A 20228-nucleotide genomic window follows, 5' to 3' on the forward strand; every position below is an offset into this window, starting at 1 on the left:
TTACCAGTTAATTAAGGCCTCTTGGAGAAAAGAGCAATAAAGTGCCTTCCCTTATGTGTAAAGCTGGTGCTCCTGACTCACTGGCATGAGGTGCTTTGAAGTCTTTGGTGCCTGTTCACCTGGTATACTTTATGTGAGCTTGAACTTGCACCAAAGCTTGATTTCTTTCCTGGGTTGGCTCACCCCCAGGTTACAGATGTTGCTTTGCCTATAGGTGATTTTCAACATGACAGACGACAGACCATGAGCACGAAGGTGGCTTTGCCAGGCCGAGGCTTATCCATTGCACTCCGGATGTGCTGACACTTGTTCCCCACATGTGGGAACCTCGACTACATGGTTTGTGATATTGGGGGACTGTGTTCGTGCTCTCTCCTGGGGAGAAAAAAGACACCACAATGGTGAGCGCATCAAAATTTATCAAATCACATATGACAAACCTATTTGAAGCAACTTGGAAGGATTAAATACAAGGTAGCTGTGATTCATGAATATAATGCAAAAATGTATTTTACAGCTGTCATCAAGTACTGAAAAAGTCGCATTTATTGCCCATTTCTCAGTTGTTTTTTTTTAATTTTTAAATTTTATTTATTAATTTGAGAGGAAAGGAGGATAGGAAGGGAGAGAGAGAGAGAGGTGTTCCATCCATTGGTTCACTCTCCAGTTGCCCACAACAAGCAGGGCTGAATCAAGGCTGAAACTGAAAGCCCTGAACACAACTCAGATTCCTCGCGAAAGTGACTGGGACTCATGTCCTTGAGCCATCACCTGCTGCCACTCAGGGTGGACAGTAATACAAAGCTGGAATGAGGAGCAGAACTGGGGACCAGAACCAGGGCAGTCCAGGAAGAGCTGGGGACCAGAACCAGGGCAGTCCAGGAAGAGCTGGGGACCAGAACCAGGGCGGTCCAGGCAGAGCCGGGAACCAGAACTTAGGAGGTACAGAGCTGGGGACCAGAACTGGGGCAGTCCAGGCAGAGCCGGGGACCAGAACCGGGGCAGTCCAGGCAGAGCCGGGGACCAGAACTGTGGCAGTCCAGGAAGAGCTGGGGACCAGAACCAGGGCGGTCCAGGCAGAGCCGGGAACCAGAACTTAGGAGGTACAGAGCTGGGGACCAGAACCGGGGCAGTCCAGGCAGGGCCGGGGACCAGAACCGGGGCAGTCCAGGAAGAGCTGGGGACCAGAACCAGGGCAGTCCAGGCAGAGCCGGGAACCAGAACTTAGGAGGTACAGAGCTGGGGACCAGAACTGGGGCAGTCCAGGCAGAGCCGGGGACCAGAACCGGGGCAGTCCAGGCAGGGCCGGGGACCAGAACCGGGGCAGTCCAGGAAGAGCTGGGGACCGGAACCGTGGCAGTCCAGGCAGAGCGGGGGACCAGAACCGGGGCAGTCCAGGCAGGGCTGGGGACCAGAACTGGGGCAGACTTGTTTTATGGGACTGGCATGGTGGCATAGCAAGCTAATCCTCCAGTGGTGGTGCCAGCTTTTCATATGGGTGCTGGCTTAAGTCCCAGCTGCTCCATTTCTGATCCAGCTCCTTGCCAATGGCCTGGGAAGCAGCGTACAATGGCCCAAGGCCTTGGTATGTGGGACACCCAGAAGAAGCTCCTGACTTGCAACTTTAAGCTGGGCCAGCTCTGGCTATTGCAGACATTTGGGAAGTGAACCAGCAGATGCTTCTCTGTGACTCTCCCTCTCTGTGTAACTCTGACTTTGAAGTAAAATAAATCTTTTTAAAAAGACTTATTTAATTAAAAAACGTAGTTTTATGTACAGAGATAGACACACAGAGAAAGGGACATCTTCCATCCTTTGGTTCACTCCTCAAATGGCCACAAAGGCTGAAGCTGGGCCAGGCTGAAGCGGGGAGCCAGGAGCTTCATCCAGATCTCTCACATAGGTTCAGGGGCCCAAGAACTGGGCCGTCTTCTGCTGCTTTCCCAGACGCATGAGCAGGGAGGCAGATCGGAAGTGGAGAGCCAGATCTCCAACGGCACTCATGGGCTTAACCTGCTACTCAGCCACACCACCACCCCACCCCACCTCACAAAAACAGTTTTTAAGGAGGGCCCATAAATAGCAGTTTGCTTTGTATTCTTTCAGGCATGGCAACATACACACGCAACCATTTTGTTTTACAAGACTTGGAAAAACTTGAATAATAAAGAATTTACCAGTGTTTTTTTTCATAATAGAGCACATAATAAAAAAAGTAAAGTAAAATAAAAACAAGCCATTAGCTCCGCCAGATAATCCCTGCTGGAGTTTTAAAAAGGTATATTTATATTTGAAAAATTTTAAAGATTTATTTATTTTTATTGGAAAATAAAACATACAGAGAGGAGGAGAGACAGAGAGGAAGATCTTCCGCCCATTGATTCACTCCCCAAGTGGCTGCAATGGCTGGAGCTGAGCCAATCCAAAGCCACGATCCAGGAGCCTCTTCCGGGTTTCCCACATGGGTGCAGGGTCCCAAGGCTTGAGGCCGTCCTCGACTGCTTTCCCAGGCCACAGGCAGGGAGCTGGATGGGAAAGCAGGGTTTCTGGGACTAGAATCGATGCCCATATGGGATCCCAGCACGTGCAAGGCAAGGACTTCAGCCACTAGGCTACTGTGCCAGGCCATATGTTTAGGTTTAGAGAATACACACTATGGAATGATACATAAGAGAGAGTGTCTCTCCTTACTCCTTTTCTGAGAGAGACAATCTTCCATTCACTGAGTCACTCCCTAAATGTCTGAAACAGCCAGGTCTGGACTGAGAAGAAGCCAGGAGACAGGAATTCCATCTGGGTCTCCAACATGAGTGGTAGGGATCCAGGTACATGGGCCACCTGCTGAGTGCTAGGGTGCGTGTCCACAGGAATCTCGGATCCCAGGAAGTCTTCCATCCATTTGTTCACTCTAGCAATGGCCAAAGCTGGGCTGATCTGAAGCCGGGGCCTTCTCCCACATGAGGGCCCGAGTACCTGAGCCATCCTCCGCTGCTTTCCTAGACCACAAGCAGGGAACTGGATGGGAAGTGGAGCTGCCAGGACTCAAACTAATGCCTATATGGGATGCCAACACCAGAGATTTTTTTTTTTAATTTTTTTCTTTTTATTGTATTGTTGTTGACAATCTTTACATAGTTAATTACAGTTAAAGGAAAAAGAAGAAAAAAAAAAGAAAAGAAAAAAAAGGTTCAGGGGGATAGGAAAGTGGGCAATGCCATTATGTCCATATTGTTTCCATCATGCATCTGAGGTAAAGGGGGACATTGAGGGAGAAGCCCCACCCGGTTTCCCACCCACCCCAAGTCCCGGATGTGGGGCATGCTCCGAGATATGTGCCCAAGTGGTGCTAATAGTTCTCCAGTTATGAATCGCTGCCAGTTTCGCTCGATGAGGTCGTCCACTGATTGACATGGTCCATCATAAAGTCTCCATTTGCCCCATAATTTGCTGCCAACATATAGCTGAGATGAATGACTGTCCCGTTCTGTCTTCTGTCTTTTCTTGGTTAGAGTTCTGAGTCCAGCAATTTGATTGGGGAGATCTCCAAAGATACTTTGAGGTATTCCCAGACTAGATTCTTACATGTTCTAGCAAGCACAGGGCCCGGCACAGTCCATCACCCGATCAGCTGGTGGTTGCAACTGCTGGGTTGGTTCTGTTTTCAGTCCCGAGTTGCCAACACCAGAGATTGAAGATTGTTCTGCACCACCATGGCTCCGGTCGCTGAGTCTCGGAGTTTTTAAGGGTGGTGATAGTTGGGCCCAGGGTGGTATATTAGTGGCTAAAGTCCTCACCTTGCACACATCAGGATCCCATATGGGTACCAGTTCATGTCCCAGGAAAGCAGTCGAGGATGGCCCAAGGCCTTGGGACCCTGCACCCACATGGGAGACCTGGAGGAAGTTCCTGACTCTTGGCTTTGGATCAGCTCAGCTCCAGCTATTGCTGCCACTTTTGGAGTGAACCTGTGGATGGAAGATCTTTCTCTCTCCTCTCTGTATATCTGCGTTTCCAATTAGAGAAACTCACTGGTTCACTTCCCAGATGGCCACCGAGCCAGGGCTAAACCAGAGTATAACCAAGAGCCAGGAAGTGCACACAGCTCTCTGACCCGGGTGGCAGAGGCCCTGTCTGCTGCTTCCTGTGGTGTGCTTTAGCAGGGACCTGGAGTTAGGAGCAGAGTTTGAACTTGAATCGAGACACCACTCTATATGGGATGAGGACATTCTAAAAAGTCACTCCTGCTGTCTCAAAGATTTATCTTAATTGAAAGTTACAGAGAAAGAAAGAGGGAGAGATCTAATATTTGCTCATTTACACCTCAAATGTTGTCATGGTCAGGTCTGGGCCAGGCTGAAGCCAGGAGCCTGGAATGCCACCCAGGTCCCCCATGTGGTTAACAATGGCCCAAGCACTCTGATCACCGTCCACTGCTTTCCCAGGTGTATTAAGAGGAAGCTGGATTATAAGCGCAGCAGCTGGGACTTGAACAGAGGCTCATCTGGGATGCCAACACTGCAAGAGAGTGAGACTGTGCCACAATGTCAGGCCTGTTTTTTTTTTTTAAGGGGCAATTTTAATTTCATTTTTGTGTATACTTTGAGCCTTGGCTTCTTCACAGGGTTCCTGAGTGAATCTGTTACAGCAAAGGAAGAGCATAGAGAGGGATCATGTAAGGGTAATCTCAGTTCCAGGCGGGTATCAAACATGAATTGTTGCCTCTTAAGAAATGTGTGCAGGGGCTGTTCTGGCCCAGTGAGTGTAGTGCCCAATTGTGACACCAGCATCCCGTATCAGAGTACCGGTTCGAGTCTTAGCTGCTCTGCTTCTGATCCAGGCAGTGCAAGATGGCACAAGAGCTTGTGCCCCTGCTGCCTAGTACGGGACACTGAATGAAGTTTCGGGCTCCTGGCTTTGGCCAGCCCTGGTCATTGCAGCCTTTCGGGGAGTAGAACAAAAGATGAACAAAGGATGAAAGAACTCATTTTCTCTCTCCTCTCTCTCTCTTTTTCCCTCCCTCCCTCCCCCACACCCTCTGTAATTCTGCCTTTCAAAACAACCTTTTAAAAAAAATAAAGACATTGTTTGGGGTGCCCACATCCCATACCAGAGAGGCTGGGTTCAAGTCCCAGATCCATTTCCTTTTTCTTTTTTAAAATATGTATTTTATTTTTATTGAAAAGCCAGATCAGATTTATGCAGAGAAAGAGAGGCAAAGAGAAAAATCTGTTGATTCACTCCCCAAGTGGTGGCAGCAGTTGAAACTGAGCCAGTCCGAAGCCAGGAGCCAGGAGTTTCCTCCAGGTCCCCCATGTGGGTGCAGGGTCCCAAGGCTTTGGGCCGACCTTTACTGCTTTCCCAGGCCACAAGTGGGCGCTGGATGGAAAGTGGAGTAGCCAGGACATGAACCAGTACTCATATGGGGTCCTGGCACATACCACTAGGGTATTGCACCATGCCCTTTTTGCTATTTTTTTGAACACTTAGTTTTATTGGAAAGGTAGATTTACAGAGAGAAGGAGAGACAGAAAAGATCTTCTATCTTCTGATTCACTTCCCAAGTTGCCACAACAGCCAGAAGTCAGAAGCCAGGAGCCTCCTCCAGTTCTCCCATGCGGGAATAGGGTCCCAAGATCCTGGACCATCCTCCCCTGCTTTCCCAGACAATAAAAGCAGGGAGGTGGATGGGGAGTGGAGCATTCAGGACACAAACTGGTGCCCACATGGGGTCTCGTCGCTTGTGGGTGGAGGATTAGCCAATTGAGATGTCACATCAGGCCCCTTATTTTTGCTGTTATCCTTTGAGGTAGAACTGCCTTTGATGGAATTGCGAAGCATTAATGAAATAAAGCAACATGCTAGGAAAGAGGCTAATCCACAAGATTTAGTTCATATTAGTCCTGTTAGCTGTTCCCTCTCCCTTACTTTCAAGTGCTCACTTCCAATTCCGCCTGCTTTATGAAGCTTCATCTGCTTCATGCCCCCGTCGCAACACACGTTAGCCTTTCCTGTGGCTGCAGGGCAGGCTGGTGTGAGAAACCTCAGAGGGGCCACCTGGCCCTGCAATGCGGAGAAGCATTTACATCCACAGAGAAACAGTGCCCTGGCTGTCGTGTGCTGCCACTGCAGTTGTTTTAAGGGCACAAGAACAAAGCGTCACATGTTGGCTGTTGCTAAGGCAGCTGAAATTTGAGGTGTTGGAGTGGAATTTGAGGTGCAGGATGTTTATTTGGAGATCAGTGTTTATGGAAGGAATGTGTGGCAGGAAGGATTGGGCAGAGCGAAAATGGAGTGGCGATGCCAGCCCAACAAAGCCCAGGACAGACTGACAGGTGAGTACTGTCTAAAGTGGGTACTATTATCAGTGTCCCACACGTACTAGGGGAGCTGGGCCTTCATCTCACTCTCTTTCCTCTTGCACTTTCTCCCTCTCTCACTTCCTCTCAGTCAGCCTTCTCTCCTGGGAAGAGCACAACCTTTGATGAGAAGTGGAAATGGCCTTTGCAGTAGCTGACATCTGGTGTCTTACCACACTCCCCATAGCCGAGCAGGCAGTCTTCCTGGGAAGGCCTACCCTGTGCCCACCACACTTTGGGGAAACCAATCAGTGTTAGAAATACACAGAAAACTGCTGAGGGCTCAGAACAGCAAATCCCAATCATGTCTTAACCAACGAGACACAATAAGGAAGGGGATTGGCTGCCATCTCTCGACAGTAGGCGCAGTGAGAAATGTCTGTACACCTGGCAAACATACCTGCGCAGAAGAGCAGCTACCACAAAGCCAAGTTTGTCATACTCAAAAGGAAAAAGATGAGTCTATTGCCAAGTTGGTCACATGCAAGTGGCAGGATTTCACAGAGCATGGGAGCCTGGAGAAGTTAGAATAGTGTTGGTAGTAAGATGACCAGCCAGGGTGAGAGTTAGAGGTGGAGCAAATCAGTCTAGAGCCATTCCTGAAATACAAAAGGCGTATTTCTCATCATGCAGGATGCTTGTTTAAACTGCTCACTAAATTCCCAGGTCCACCTTCTCCCACTGACAAACTCAGTGGGACCTCTGGTGTCAGACCTGTGAATTACAGACAGGCTGCTTCTGCGAGCTGCTTTCGGAGCCTAGCATAGCACCATAGATTACATTCCAGGGGGCCGTACATAGCACTCTGGTTGTTGCAAACTCTGGACAAAGAAATGCTCCTTACCCAGCTTCAACCACAAGACTAGTGGGAGGGAAAGATAGCCCAGTGGGGAAAGAACGAATGGAACAGGCTATGAGAGCCCATGCTATCACATAAAATGAGTCATCTGTGAGTACTGAGACAGGATAAAGGAAAAGGTAACCTGAGTGGCAATAAATATGAGGAGACTTCAGAAAGTTCATGGAGGGGCAGCTGCATGGTATAGCAGGTTAAGCTGCTGCATGGGATACCTTAATCCCATTTAGCAGTGCCTGGGATCAAGTCCCACTTGTGCTTCATCTTGTTTTTTTAAAATATATTTTTATTTTGATAATCTACATAGTTGATTAGGGCATAAATGGTCAAGGGCTACGCGAAAGGGTGGGTAAGATCATTATTTTCACACTAATACGTTTTTTTTTCTGTATCTGGGGTCAGGGGAGAAACAGGGAGAAGCCCCACCCAGCCTCCCACCCATCCCAGGTCCCCAACGTGGGGCATACGCCGAGGGTCCTGCTCAAGCAGTTTTGATAGTTCAACAGTTCTGAATTGCTGCCAATCTCACTGCTCCAAGCACGATGAAATCTATTTAGAATCCACTGGCTGACATAGTCCCTTCATGGTTGGGGTTCTGAGATCAGCAGTTCAGTTGGAGGGATCTCCAAAGAAACTTCGTCTGAGGTGATCCCAGACCTGATTCTTGTGTGTGCTTGCCAGTACAGGGCCCGGCACAGTCCGTCACCCCAATCAGCTTATACACATGCTGGTCATTGCAACTGCTGAGTCAGTTCTGTTTCCAGCCCTGTCTTCCATGAGAACCGATAGGTGTTGCAGTCTAGCCCGATCCTGCCCACTTCATACTTGGCCCTCACGCAAACCAGTGGGAGCTGCAGCCTAGTTGGGGCGACTCCCCATAACCCCCACCAGGCCTGCCCCCTAACCTGGTTCCCATGCTTGCCAGTATATACCGCAGGCTTGTTGAATCTGTCCCACATCCCATTTAGCTCTAGTGCATGTCAATGGGCATTGAAGCCTAGTTCAACCCAACCTGCTTTACTATCCAGTCCACACAAATACTGGCGGGTTCCTTTCTGCCTAGCCACCCCTGCCCTGTCCTGGTTTTCATGCTCTCCAGTGGGAGTGGTAACACAAGAGGGAGGTGCCCACTATTTCCCTACTAGGCCACTCCCACTCCCAGATTATGTACTCTCCAGGTGGTTCTGGAGTTTAACTTGACAGATTTGGCACCTAGTGCCAACTTCTGCCAGCTGACACTGCGGCTAAGCCCAACCAACCCTCACCCACTCTAATTTATGCTTGCACCAATCGGAACACTCAGCCCAGCCTGGCTTTTCCCTGATCTAGCTCACATGAGACCCACAGATGTTGTAGCCCTGCCTGGTCTGGTCTGCCCCCATCCCAACTCATGCTCTCCAGTGGGAGTGGCTGTCCAGCAGGGGAGCCCACATTCCCCACTACCAGCTTTGCTCCCTCCCTCCCAGGTTCTCACATGTGCTGTTTAGGCGCTGTGGCCACATCTGGTATGGCTCACCTCACCTTGGCATTCCATAATGTGCACTGGTTTGTGTTTCAACTATACCTGGCCTGACCCACACTCTGCTCTGGTGCTCGGATTCGCCACTGGGAGATGTGAACTGGTTCAGCCTGGTCTGCCTCCCCCCACCGTGCCAAATGTATGTCTGTTGAGTATCTTTCTCTGGCTTTGCTGGGTTGCTCCATATCGTGGTTCTTGTGCTCACCTGTAGGGACTGTGTCTTGACAGAGGAGTTGCCCAGGCTCCTCCATCAGAACCTCTCCCATTGCCAGATCTTGCGCATACTGTTGAGTCCATGGGCTAGCCCTGCTTAGTCCACCTCCTGTCCTGGCAGGAACAGCCTTTCCTTGGTGGCCTTCAATCCATTCTGGTTCTTACTGTTGGATATTTCAGACCAGCCAAGGCTTGTCCATACCCAGACACTGCTGACACATGGCTCAGTAGGAGAAGAGACCTAGCCTAGTCCATCCTACATCTACCAAGGTTCTCCAGAGCACCAGATGGTGCTGGTGTCTAGCCCGATTATGTGCACCCAGCCCCAGTTCACACTTGTGCCAAGGGAGATTGCAGCCATATTCAGACCAGAACACAATCCCCCCTCCGGCCCCTATGCTCACAGCGGGAACCCCAACCTAGCAAGGGTGTGCTTTCACAGCTCCCCAACCAAGCCTATTCCCAGCCCTTTCTGCCAGTAGTTGCTCTGACCCAGTTGGCTTAGCCTCCCACGTGTCTCAGCCTTTGCTTTCGATGCTGTGGCCTAGTATCTCTGGCTCATGCAGACCAGTCGGTGTAAGAGCCTAGTTCGGCATGACCTGTGCTCCATCCTGATTTCTGTTCTTCCTTGTGACTTGAGGTTTGCTTGGCCCTGCCCTGTCCACCCGCTTCCAATTGCAGCTCAGTCCACCTCACATCCTGTTTTAGGATGCACCCTCAGGTGCTGCTTCCTTGACCTGTCCAGAATGTTGTTGTTTCTTTACCTGTAAGTGATGGCAGGTTCCTTGGTCACACCTACCTCAGCCCATCATCACCCCAGCTCGTGAGCTAACCAGCAGGACTTGTATTTATTTCCACAGGGTTGGGCCCACACTTCCCCCATAGAATCTACCCCTGGACCTGCTTCTCTCGCGTGCTGGTTAGTGTCTTGACCCTGCCAAGTGTGACCCTTCCACTATTCCACCACTCAGTCAGATACTGGTACCTAGCCCTGCCAGACAGGCCGCCAGCCATAGATTTCATATGGAATGGTGTGTGGCCATCAGTGATGCTCTATGCTAACAGCCCATCTCAGGATTCCCATGTGGGCTGGTGAATCAGTCTGGCCCAAATTAATCTTATGGACTCTCCCCTCCAAACCACCAGGTCTCAGTCCCCATGCTTGCCAGAAAGTTCTGTGACCTCATTGCTGGGAATCACCCAGGATTCATCCCTCACCTACATTCACATTGACCTTATCCATGAATGTCCTTAGGCAGCAATTACATACCCTAAAAACCTCAGAACTTGCTGCTGGGCCCAAAGCCTAGGACTTGGTCAGCATGTGGCAGCAATGACCGTGGCCTGAGTCCCCGGCATTGGGTCCGGCCTGGCTGGGGCACCCCCTGCAGCAACCAGCTGCAGGAGACTCCTTTTGCCCCAGCCCCATGGCCAAACACTCCCACCTGTGCTTCTGACCCGGCTTTCTGCTAATGCACAGCTTGGGGGGCAGTAGATGTGGTCTAAAGTGCTCCCACCCCTATGGGAGACCCTGATGAAATTCCTGACTCCTGGTTCCACCCAGCCAATTCCAGCATTTGGGCACATTTGGAAGTAGCAGAAGTGATACAAAGGTGAGTGTGCACTCTGTCTTTCAAAAACAAACAAACCTTTAAAATGTTAATGAAAAAATGGAATTGTGCCAAGCATACAGCGTAGCAGTTAGGTTGCCCACATCCCAGATCAGAGTGCCTGGCTTCATATACTAGCCCCAGGTTCTGATGCCAGCTTCCTGCTCACACATTCCCTGGGAGGCAGCAGTGATGCTTCGCGTAACTGGGTACCTGCCACTCAGGTGAGCGATCTGGCTTATGCCTGGATCCGGGTTCAGCCTGGCCCAGTCCAGCCACTGTGGTACTAATAAATCAATTAAAAAGGAATGTGGAGTTAAAGTATAGGTTTATTTTGATTTAAAAACACCGAGAGCCATGCACAACCTTTTTTTTTTTCTTCTTCCCAAAGCAGCAGCATGATGTGGCTCTCCATCCTTTCATGAGGTGCCCGCCTGGTCTGTCAGGTGCACTCTTCATGATCAGTGCACATGCAGACTGCACACTCAGTTGTTCCCTGAGATGTCTGCCTGGCCTATCATGTATATTTCTGATTAAACTGTGCTGCTTTGCTTGCCACTACCCTCTGTATTGTCTGAATGCTCTCTAGCAGGAAGCAGCTCTGAGCACCTGTTGCTGATAACATTCGGCAGCCAGTCAGGAGAGAATGAGAACAGTGTTAATTCCTGAGCCACTGTGCCCTGAGGGCCGCACCAGGACAAGCCTTCTGCTAGCCTTTGCCCTGCTTTGGATGGCAACAACCTAAGCTTCTTTGGCAATATTTTCTGGGGACTGAGGCTTCCCATTTTCTTTTTGCCGGGCCACTTGGGCCTTTCGTAGTTCTGTTAGCCAAAGTTTCTTTGCCACACATGCACAGCCTGTTTTACAAGAAGCAGACCAGCTTACCCTTTCAGACTCTCTTCCTACACCCTCTTGGCCCCCACCTCATCTTACCTGACCTGCGCAGGTCTGTTTGCTACCGCAAATGTTGGGAAGGGGGGGGAATGTCATGTCTGTTCAGCCAAAGGCCAATGCCTAATCTCAGCTGACACTCCCTATAGGGGAGAAGCCAAGGCCTTCATTTCCCTTACCTCCTTGGCCCCATTCTGAAAAAGTACTGGTAAGAACTGATCATAATACATACCATGGTTTCACTTTCAAAAGAGTTATTATTGTTTTTTATATTTCTTTACTTTTATTTGAAAGGCAATGTTACCAGAGACAAAGAGAGATCTTCCATTAGCTGGTTCACTCCCGAACTGACTGCAATGGGTAGAGCCGGACTGGTATGGTCCAAAGCCAGGAGCTAGGGGCCCTCCCCTGGGTCTCCCACGTGGGTGTGCAGGCTCAAGCACTTGGGCCATCCTCCACAGCCCTCCCAGGCACATTAGCAAGGAGCTGGGTAGAACTGGAGCAGCCAGGACTCGGACTGGCACCCACATGGGATGCCAGCACCACAGGCAGAGGCTTAGCCTGCTATACCACAGCACCAGCCTTATTTTATTTATTTGAAAGACAGAGTTACAGAGATGGAGAGGTAGAAGAGGAAGAGAGATATCTTCCATCTGCTGGTTCACTCCCCAAATGGCCACAACAGTAGGAGCTGGTCTTGTTGGAAGTCAGGAGCCAGGAACTTCCCCTGGATCTCCAACACGGGTACAGGGGTCCAAGCACTTGGGCCAGCTTTCATTGCCCTCCTTGGTGCAGTAACAGGCACTGGATCAAAAGTGGGGCAACCAGGATTCATCCTGGAGCCTATAGGCTGCCCTGACACTGCAGGCTGAGGCTTAGCTTGCCATGCCATAACACCTACTTCATTTTTTGAAAGGGGGACAGGGAGAGAGTAATACAAAGACAGAGAAAGTTCTGCTGTCTGCTGGTTCACTCCCTCAGATGGCACCAACAGCCAGGACTGTGCTGGGCCAGGCCAAAGCCAGGAGCCAGGAACTCTATCTGAGTCTCTCTAGTGGGTTGCAGGGACCCAAGAACTATCAGGAAGCTGGAATTAGAAACAACACCAGGACAGAAACGTATGTGCTCTGCTGGTATGAGATGCCGGGTCCCAAGCAGCAAATTAACTGCCAAATGGCCACTCTCATAAGAGATAACTTTTAAAGCAAATTTTATCTTGTGGAAATAGTTTTTGAAGAACAATGAAGAGTTTTTAACATTAAGATGTGCAGATCATGGTTACAGAAGCAAATGTCATTGAGTGGTTAAACAAAGTATGCTTGACTACTACAGTCATCAACTCATCAATCTACTACACACAAGGACTGATCTGAACACAACTTTGTTGTTCCTAAACACATGTGCAGGTAGAAAAAGGAACACCGAGGGCTTGCTCACAAGAAGATGCCTGAAAAATACAAAATTCCCAGGGTAGTTCTGTTCAACTAGTCTGTGACTACAGTAACAGTGTTCATCTGGGGAAGCCGTATGCCCAGTGGTTTCTTGGTTTGAATGGTGTGAAAGCCCTTGAGGTTTTCTGTGGTTGTCAGGAAAGAGCAGGAAATTCCATTTACTGAATCCATTCAATGTCCAGGCACTGCACTATGAAGGCAAACATATCAGAGACTTCTTCTATCACTTTGGGTGTGGGCTTGCCTGCCCCATGGCCCACCTTTGTGTCTACATGAATGAGCAGGGGGATGCTTTGCTTCTGGTTGCAGCCCATGATGTACTGCAGAGTGGCAGTGAATTTCAGGGAGTGGAGTTGGACCACATGATCATCGTGGTCAGCAGTTAGAAGCAGCATGGATGGCTACTGGACATCAGCTGCCTCTGGTAGCTTCACGTTATGCAACAGAGAATATTTGACTAGCCATTCAAAGTGTCGCTTGGTTTCTGAGCACCCATAATCAGTGGTCCAGTCATACCCAATGGTGTATTTACGGAACTTAAACATGTCCATCACTCCAACTTGAGCTATGACACATCCGAAGAGGTCAGGACGGTGATTTGCACAAGCAGCCACTAAGAGACCTCCATTTGAACCCCCATTAATCATCAACCTCTTGGGAGATGCGTAGCCTTCCTTGATCAGATACTCAGCAGCACACTGAAAGTCATCAAAGCAGTTCTGTTTGTTGGCCAAGGTATCACCTTTATGCCAGTTCTGTCCATGTTCGCCACCTCCTCTGATGTTGGCCACTGCAAGGATGCCACACTATGCGCCTCAGAAAAATAAACCTAGACACACTGTAGTTACATGTGCTAGAAATGTTGAAGCCAGCGTAGCCGTATAAGGAAGCAGGGTGAGAGCCATCTAGTTTTATGCCCCTTTTATGCACAATGAGCACAGGAATCTTTGTCCCATCCTTGCTAGAGTAGAAAATCTGCATTGTCTGGTATTCGGAAGCATCGATTCCTTTTACAGTCACCTGTCGGAAAACTCTGGGCTCCAGGTCCTCTTTGGTGAGATCACAGTGATAAACGATACTTGGAGATAAGAAGGAAGTGAACTGGCAGGTCTCGGTGTCCTTCTTCTGACCACTGGAGCCCACAACGCTGCTGCCCTCCAGCGGGAAGGGCCTGAGGAGAGCGCCAGTGGTCAGGTCGTGCAGCTGCAGGATGTTCTTTACGTCATGGAGGTAGCAGAAGACCAAGAAATTGGACCTGATGCAAGTCACCCATTTTAAAACATCCTTCTCATGCTCAGAAATAAGCACTTTCCACTTAGGCTCATCAGGATCCAGGAAGTCAATATTCATTAGGCAGTAGTCGGGAGAATGGTGATTGGTCTTGAGTGTGAATACCGTCCCTTCATTGGTGACACAGTCATATTCTCCTTCAAAGTTGTCAATTAGTTTTATCCACTTTAAGATCCCAGTGATGCCATTGGGTTCTTGCTGCAGATCACAGTACCACAGTCGGTGAACTGAATCGCAGCCTTCCCAGATGGATAATAGAACATAGTGACCATCCATCAGATAGCTCAGCCCTACCCATCCATTTAGGCTCATCAGGAAATTCAGTACACCAAATGTCCTCAGACTGATCAGTCCCTAAGACATGGTAGCAGAGTTTTTGGTGGAAATTAGTGGATGTCTCTGTGCCATCACTTTTTCCATCCTGTTGTGGGCAGCAGTTGTAGAACATGCCCTTCCCATCATGGGTCCAGGCCATACAACTGAACTTCACTCTTTCAAGCACATCTGGAAGCTCTTTGTTTGATACCATTCACTTTCATGAACTTGATGGTCATCCAGTCTGGCACTCAGACCGCAGGCAAAGTATTCAGCATCCTCACTGAATGCATAAGCTCACAGTGCCACTGTGCCGTCATCAGACAGCAGTTTAGGGTCCAGGAACACTCCCGCCTCGCTCTCTAAGGAATCCTGTACATACACTACTCACTGGTTCTGCAACCCTGTATTATAAAAATAAAAATGCCTTTTTCCTTTTTTTTAATTTTATTATTTATTATTTTTACTTCATTAATTACATTGTATTATGTGACACAGTCACATAGGTACTTGGGTTCTCCCCACCCCTCCCCAAACCCTCCCACCATGGTGGATTCCTCCACCTTGTTGCATAACCACAGCTCAAGTTCAGTTGAGCCTTTTTCCTTTCTTGAAGTGACAACTAGGGATAGTCGTAGAGTTCAGTCATCCTTTCTCTGTACAATCCTCTGATTGGACACTGCTCAAAAAAATGTATAGTAATCTTATTCTGGGCCTCCACAAAAGCCTTTGCTCACTATCTGGGTCCTCTAACCACGAGTAAGGATTACAAGTTTTATGTCCATGATAATTCTGCACCGCAGTCTAGTCGCGGTCCACATCAGGGTACTGGATGGTACAGCATGGCTGAGGTTAGCTAGGTGCGGCGATTCTGGGAACCACACCTAGCGGGCCGAGGCAGGTGCGTGGGTGGCTGCGGCGGGTGGCAGTTGGTGGGCAGGCGGCTCTCAATCTCTACTCATACAACCTTACCAGCGGCGAGGCGGCGAGGCCGTGCAGGAAGCAGGAAGCAGCTGTGGGCGAGGACCGGAGCCCCTCCCCGCCCGTGGCGGCGGCAGCGATGGCAACAAGCAACCAGCAGCGCCATCCGTGGGCCAGGCCGGACTTACAGCGCTCTCTGCAGGAACGCTGGCGTCCTCGTCGCCGGGCCTCATCCCGCCCTGGCCCGCCAGCTATGTTTTGAATAGTCTTCTTCTTACACTTGATCTTAGCCAAAAGACCTAGAATAGACTTCCTATAAGACTATTTGAGTTAAAACATTGACACGCTTCACTATTTTCAAAAATGTGGTTGTGAATATCCTCCATTTAGTAGGACTTGACTAATGCAAATTACTATGCATTAACGCTTGCACACATACTATTAATATAGAGCCCCCTCCCTCCCAAAAGAAAGCAAAACATAGCAGAAAAAAATACCAAAAACAAGCAAACAAACAAAAAAACAAAGAGGAGATAACTCCAGGAGCCCTGAGGCAGGGGGAGACAGCTGACGGGTGGGGAATATACAATCATTCTCAGATTTTTTTTTTTGCTTTTTATATTGTTTTATTTATTTATTTGAGAGAGAAGGGGGAGGGAGAGAGAGAGAGAGAGAGAGAGAGAGAGAGAGAGAGAGAGAGGGAGGAGCCAATTTGCTAGTTCAATCACTCTTCTGATGTCTACAGTGGCTGAATCTGGGCTGAAGCGGTTCCTTTGACTTGCCCCACCCTCTTTTTACTAAGAAAAAATATTAAGCAAAGAAGTTGAAAGAGCAATATATGGCCATCATAGAGATTCAGCAATTAGTGATATTCTATCTTGTTTTATTCCTCTGTATTCATATCTAAAATGCAGAACCAGTTGTAGATAAGTTCACATTATTGTTGACTTAGCCAAACCAACCTGATTGAGAATTCTGGGGCCCGGCAGCGTGGCCTAGCGGCTAAAGTCTTCGCCTTGAACGCACACCGGGATTCCATATGGGCGCCGGTTCTAATCCCAGCAGCTCCACTTCCCATCCCTGCTTGTGGCCTGGGAAAGCAGTCGAGGACGGCCCAAAGCCTTGGGACCCTGCACCCGTACGGGAGACCTGGAAGAGGTTCCTGGTTGCTGGCTCCGGATCACTCAGCTCTGGCTGTTGCACTCACTTGGGGAGTGAATCATCGGACGGAAGGTCTTCCTCTCTGTCTCTCCTCCTCTCTGCATATCTGACTTTGTAAGAAAAATAAATAAATCTTTTTTTAAAAAAAGAGAGAGAACTCTGAATTTCAGTGCAAGACAGGCTAGGCCAACATCGGTTCTCTAATTGGGTCACGTAGCATGCCTTATTAGCATGCAGATCAAACAAACAGGAAAAAAAAAAGTCTGATTTAGAACTGTTTAAAAGTCCAAGCCAGACAACCCAATGACTTTGAAGTTTTGCTCACTCTTGGTGGAAAAGAGGCAGCAACCCAGAAGGCAGCAGCAGTCAGCGAACCTGGCTAAGAGGGTGAGCTGTGCCTGAGGGAGGAGGCTGCAGTGAGCCGGAGAGAGCTAGAAAAAGCTAGTTAACACGAACCTGGCAGAGAGGAGAGGCTGGACTGACCGGAAGTGCTGAAGAGCTGTTACAACAGAGAGCTGTGCTGCTCCTGAGTAATCTGGAAGAATCTCCCATCACCCCTAGAGAAGATGCGGGCGTGCAGAACTAGGCACTAGATGACTCCTGCCACTTCTCCAGTAACATCTTGCGGGGGAGGGGGGGGTGCCTCGGATATGCTGGAAGGGTGAGTGAAAGGCAGAGCATGCTGCTAACCCTCGCCTGCTGATCGGTTACTCTGACCTCCAGCTTGTTCAATCCGTACTGAGTTCTCAGAAGGGGAACTGTGAGTAGGAGAGGCACCCTGTGTGTAAGAGAGCCAGCACTTCAGCTCCCTGCTGACTCCTGCCTTGCGGTGCCCCTTCTGACTGCTGTGACAGGACTCTTCTTGCTTTCAATGAATTTTTGCTCATCATCTCTGGATGGAAAATCTATTTTGAAATGAGCCAGGAACTGAGCTCCTCGGCATCATTCTGTGACAGTATCTTCGAAATTAATGAAAAGAGTGTACTTGGGCCCTGTGCGGTGGCCTAGCAGCTAAAGTCCTCGCCTTGAATGCACCAGGATCCCATATGGGCGCCGGTTCTAATCCCGGCGGCCCCACTTCCCATCCAGCTCCCTGCTTGTGGCCTGGGAAAGCAGTTGAGGATGGCCCAATGCTTTGGGATTCTGCACCCATGTGGGAGACTGGTCTTACAGGTGGAGGATTAGGCAATTGAGCCATCGCACTGGGCCCAGATGTCAGTTCTAGCCCTGGTTGCTCCATTCTGATGCAGCTCCCTGCTAATGGCCTGGGAAAGCAGCGGAGCATTCAGGCCCCTGTACCCACATGGGAGACCTAGAAGAGGCTCCTGGCTCCTGCCACTGGCCTGGCCCACGCTCAGACATTGCAGTCATTTGGGGAGTGATCTCCTTCTCCCCCTCTCTTTATAACTGCCTTTCAAATACATAAAAAGGAATTGCACAGCAGTATCATTAAAACTGTATTTGTTTTCAAGAGATATTTCTAAAATTATGTAGTGATTTTTAGAGCTGTCTTCCCTCAGAAATGTCAGTTTGAACAAGAAGTTGTGCGCACACCCTCCATGTAACGCACTTAGCAGGTAAGCCTTGGCAGCAGACAACCCCAATCCCAGTTCTGTTTGCTCCTTGGTACATTTAAGTAACAATTCAGTCTTTCATAACCAGTTTCCTTGTACTGCAAATAGGAATGAATATATCAGAAAATCTCTGATTGGACTGTTAACTGCAAAAGATTAACAAATACTGTTTATAAGGTTAGGGTTAGTAAGCACTTCATAAACATGAACTGTTAACAGCACTGTTATTAACAAGTTATATGCATGACTGTTAGAATGCTCTTATCGTCAACTTAGTGTCCTAACATGAGCAGATTTTGTCTTTACCTAGCAAAAGTCAGTAAGGTTAGCCTGGTGTAGATCACCATCTTTTCCTAAAATATTGTGGGGAAACTGCAAGTATATTCCAAGAATCCTGCAATACTGCAGAATCCTGCAGGGTGTTCTGCTACCAACATGTTCTGCTGGGAAGTTGCCATTATGCCTTGTAAACAACTGCAAACTATCTGAGAAACTCTTCGATAAACCTTTTAATTCTGTTTGCCTCTCCTTCCCTTTTTTTTTTGTATGTATTTCACAAAACATATTTCCTGAAACATGGATCTATTCTAATGTTTTCATTTTGCAGCTGGGAGACTGCATTGGGAAAAGGCCTTTGCATGGGTGCAAATACATACCTGGGTTCCAGGGCTCCAAATTCTCATGCCTTTTCTTTCCCAGTGTCTTAATGTGCATCACGATTGTGCACAAGAACACTAACAGGGCACTTCTCTTTCTTTCCCCCTCCGGCCACTATGGCAGGAGGCTGGGGTTTTCTGTCTTTTCCCCTGCCACAGTGGCGGAGGTCTAGGGCCTTTTTCTCTCTTCCTCCTGCCCCACGGCAGGAGGTACGGGTCCTTTCTCTTTCGAAACCCCCTCCCGTTACTAGGATGGGAGCCTCCTCCTCTCAGCTTTTCTAATAAATCTTGCTTCAAAACTAAAGTGTGTCCGCATGAAAATTCTTCTTTTCTGCGAGACAAGAATTGAGGTTGCTGCCGTACTCAGGGTCCATAATCCTACAACAACATCAGAGTCTTGGAGCCCCATGCCTCACACAATTGGGTTTGCCATGGCCAGAAGGAAAACACCCTCCCAGACCACACATGGTCAAGTACACAGGGAGCAGAGGACCCAGAGATGGAAAAGAATGAGATCGGAACTCAGCTTTGTCACTTCCTGGCTCTGGGATCTAGTGCAAGCTACCCATCTCTCTGTGCCTTGACTGTGTCTCACAGAACAGCACACGTGACACACTAAGACACAGCATGGCAGGCCACACGGGCTAATGATTCTATGTGTTCATCCCGAAAGTCAGAACTGTACATGGGCAACGCCGTCAACATCTAAACATTTTTACATCCTTTACCCCTGCGGACCACTCCCCCCCCAAAAAAAAAACTAATAAGGAGCTGTGTCATTGAGACTTTTGAAAATTCATGAACTTTTTATAACAGCTGGAGGTTTTATATTGTGAAATCTACAGTTGTAACAGCCTCCCCTCTTCTCTGTAATTGTTTCTGTGGAGCACGTGTTGAGACACAGTGTCCTGAACGGACATGATATCGACACTAGAGGGTGCACTTTCCTAAGCGGTATCAGTTAGATCCCCACCAGCAGAAAGGCACAGAACCTCAAGTTTCAAAAACACTGGGAGGGCCCGGCAGCGTGGCCTAGCAGCTAAAGTCCTCGCCTTGAACACACCAGGAGCCCATATGGGCTCCGGTTCTAATCCCGGCAGCTCCACTTCCCATCCAGCTCCCTGCTTGTGGCCTGGGAAGGCAGTTGAGGATGGCCCAATGCTTTGGGACCCTGCACCCACGTGGGAGACCCGGAAGAGGTTCCTGGTTCCCGGCTTCGGATCGGCGCGCACTGGTCCGTTGCGGCTCACTTGGGGAGTGAATCATCGGATGGAAGATCTTCCTCTCTGTCTCTCCTTCTCTCTGTATATCTGACTGTAGTGAAATAAATAAATCTTTAAAAAAAAATACTGGGAAAGCCTCTGTGGATGCAGTTTTCAAGGTATGAAAGCCGTTGGGGCCAGCGCCATCATGTG

General features: G+C 49.0%; 1 non-coding gene and 1 pseudogene across 1 annotated transcript; one reads left to right on the forward strand and one right to left on the reverse strand.

Moving 5' to 3' along the window:
* The first annotated feature begins 218 nt into the window (after positions 1-218).
* On the forward strand, positions 219-378 carry LOC118760558 (U1 spliceosomal RNA). The gene has a single exon (XR_004996860.2). It is a non-coding gene; the product is annotated as a U1 spliceosomal RNA (small nuclear RNA).
* A 12676-nt stretch (positions 379-13054) lies between these two features.
* LOC101527564 (prolyl endopeptidase-like) lies at positions 13055-18871 on the reverse strand (annotated as a pseudogene).
* Positions 18872-20228: the final 1357 nt, after the last annotated feature.

This window comes from Ochotona princeps, chromosome X (genome assembly GCF_030435755.1).
Source record: "Ochotona princeps isolate mOchPri1 chromosome X, mOchPri1.hap1, whole genome shotgun sequence".
Classification (NCBI taxonomy): domain Eukaryota; kingdom Metazoa; phylum Chordata; class Mammalia; order Lagomorpha; family Ochotonidae; genus Ochotona; species Ochotona princeps.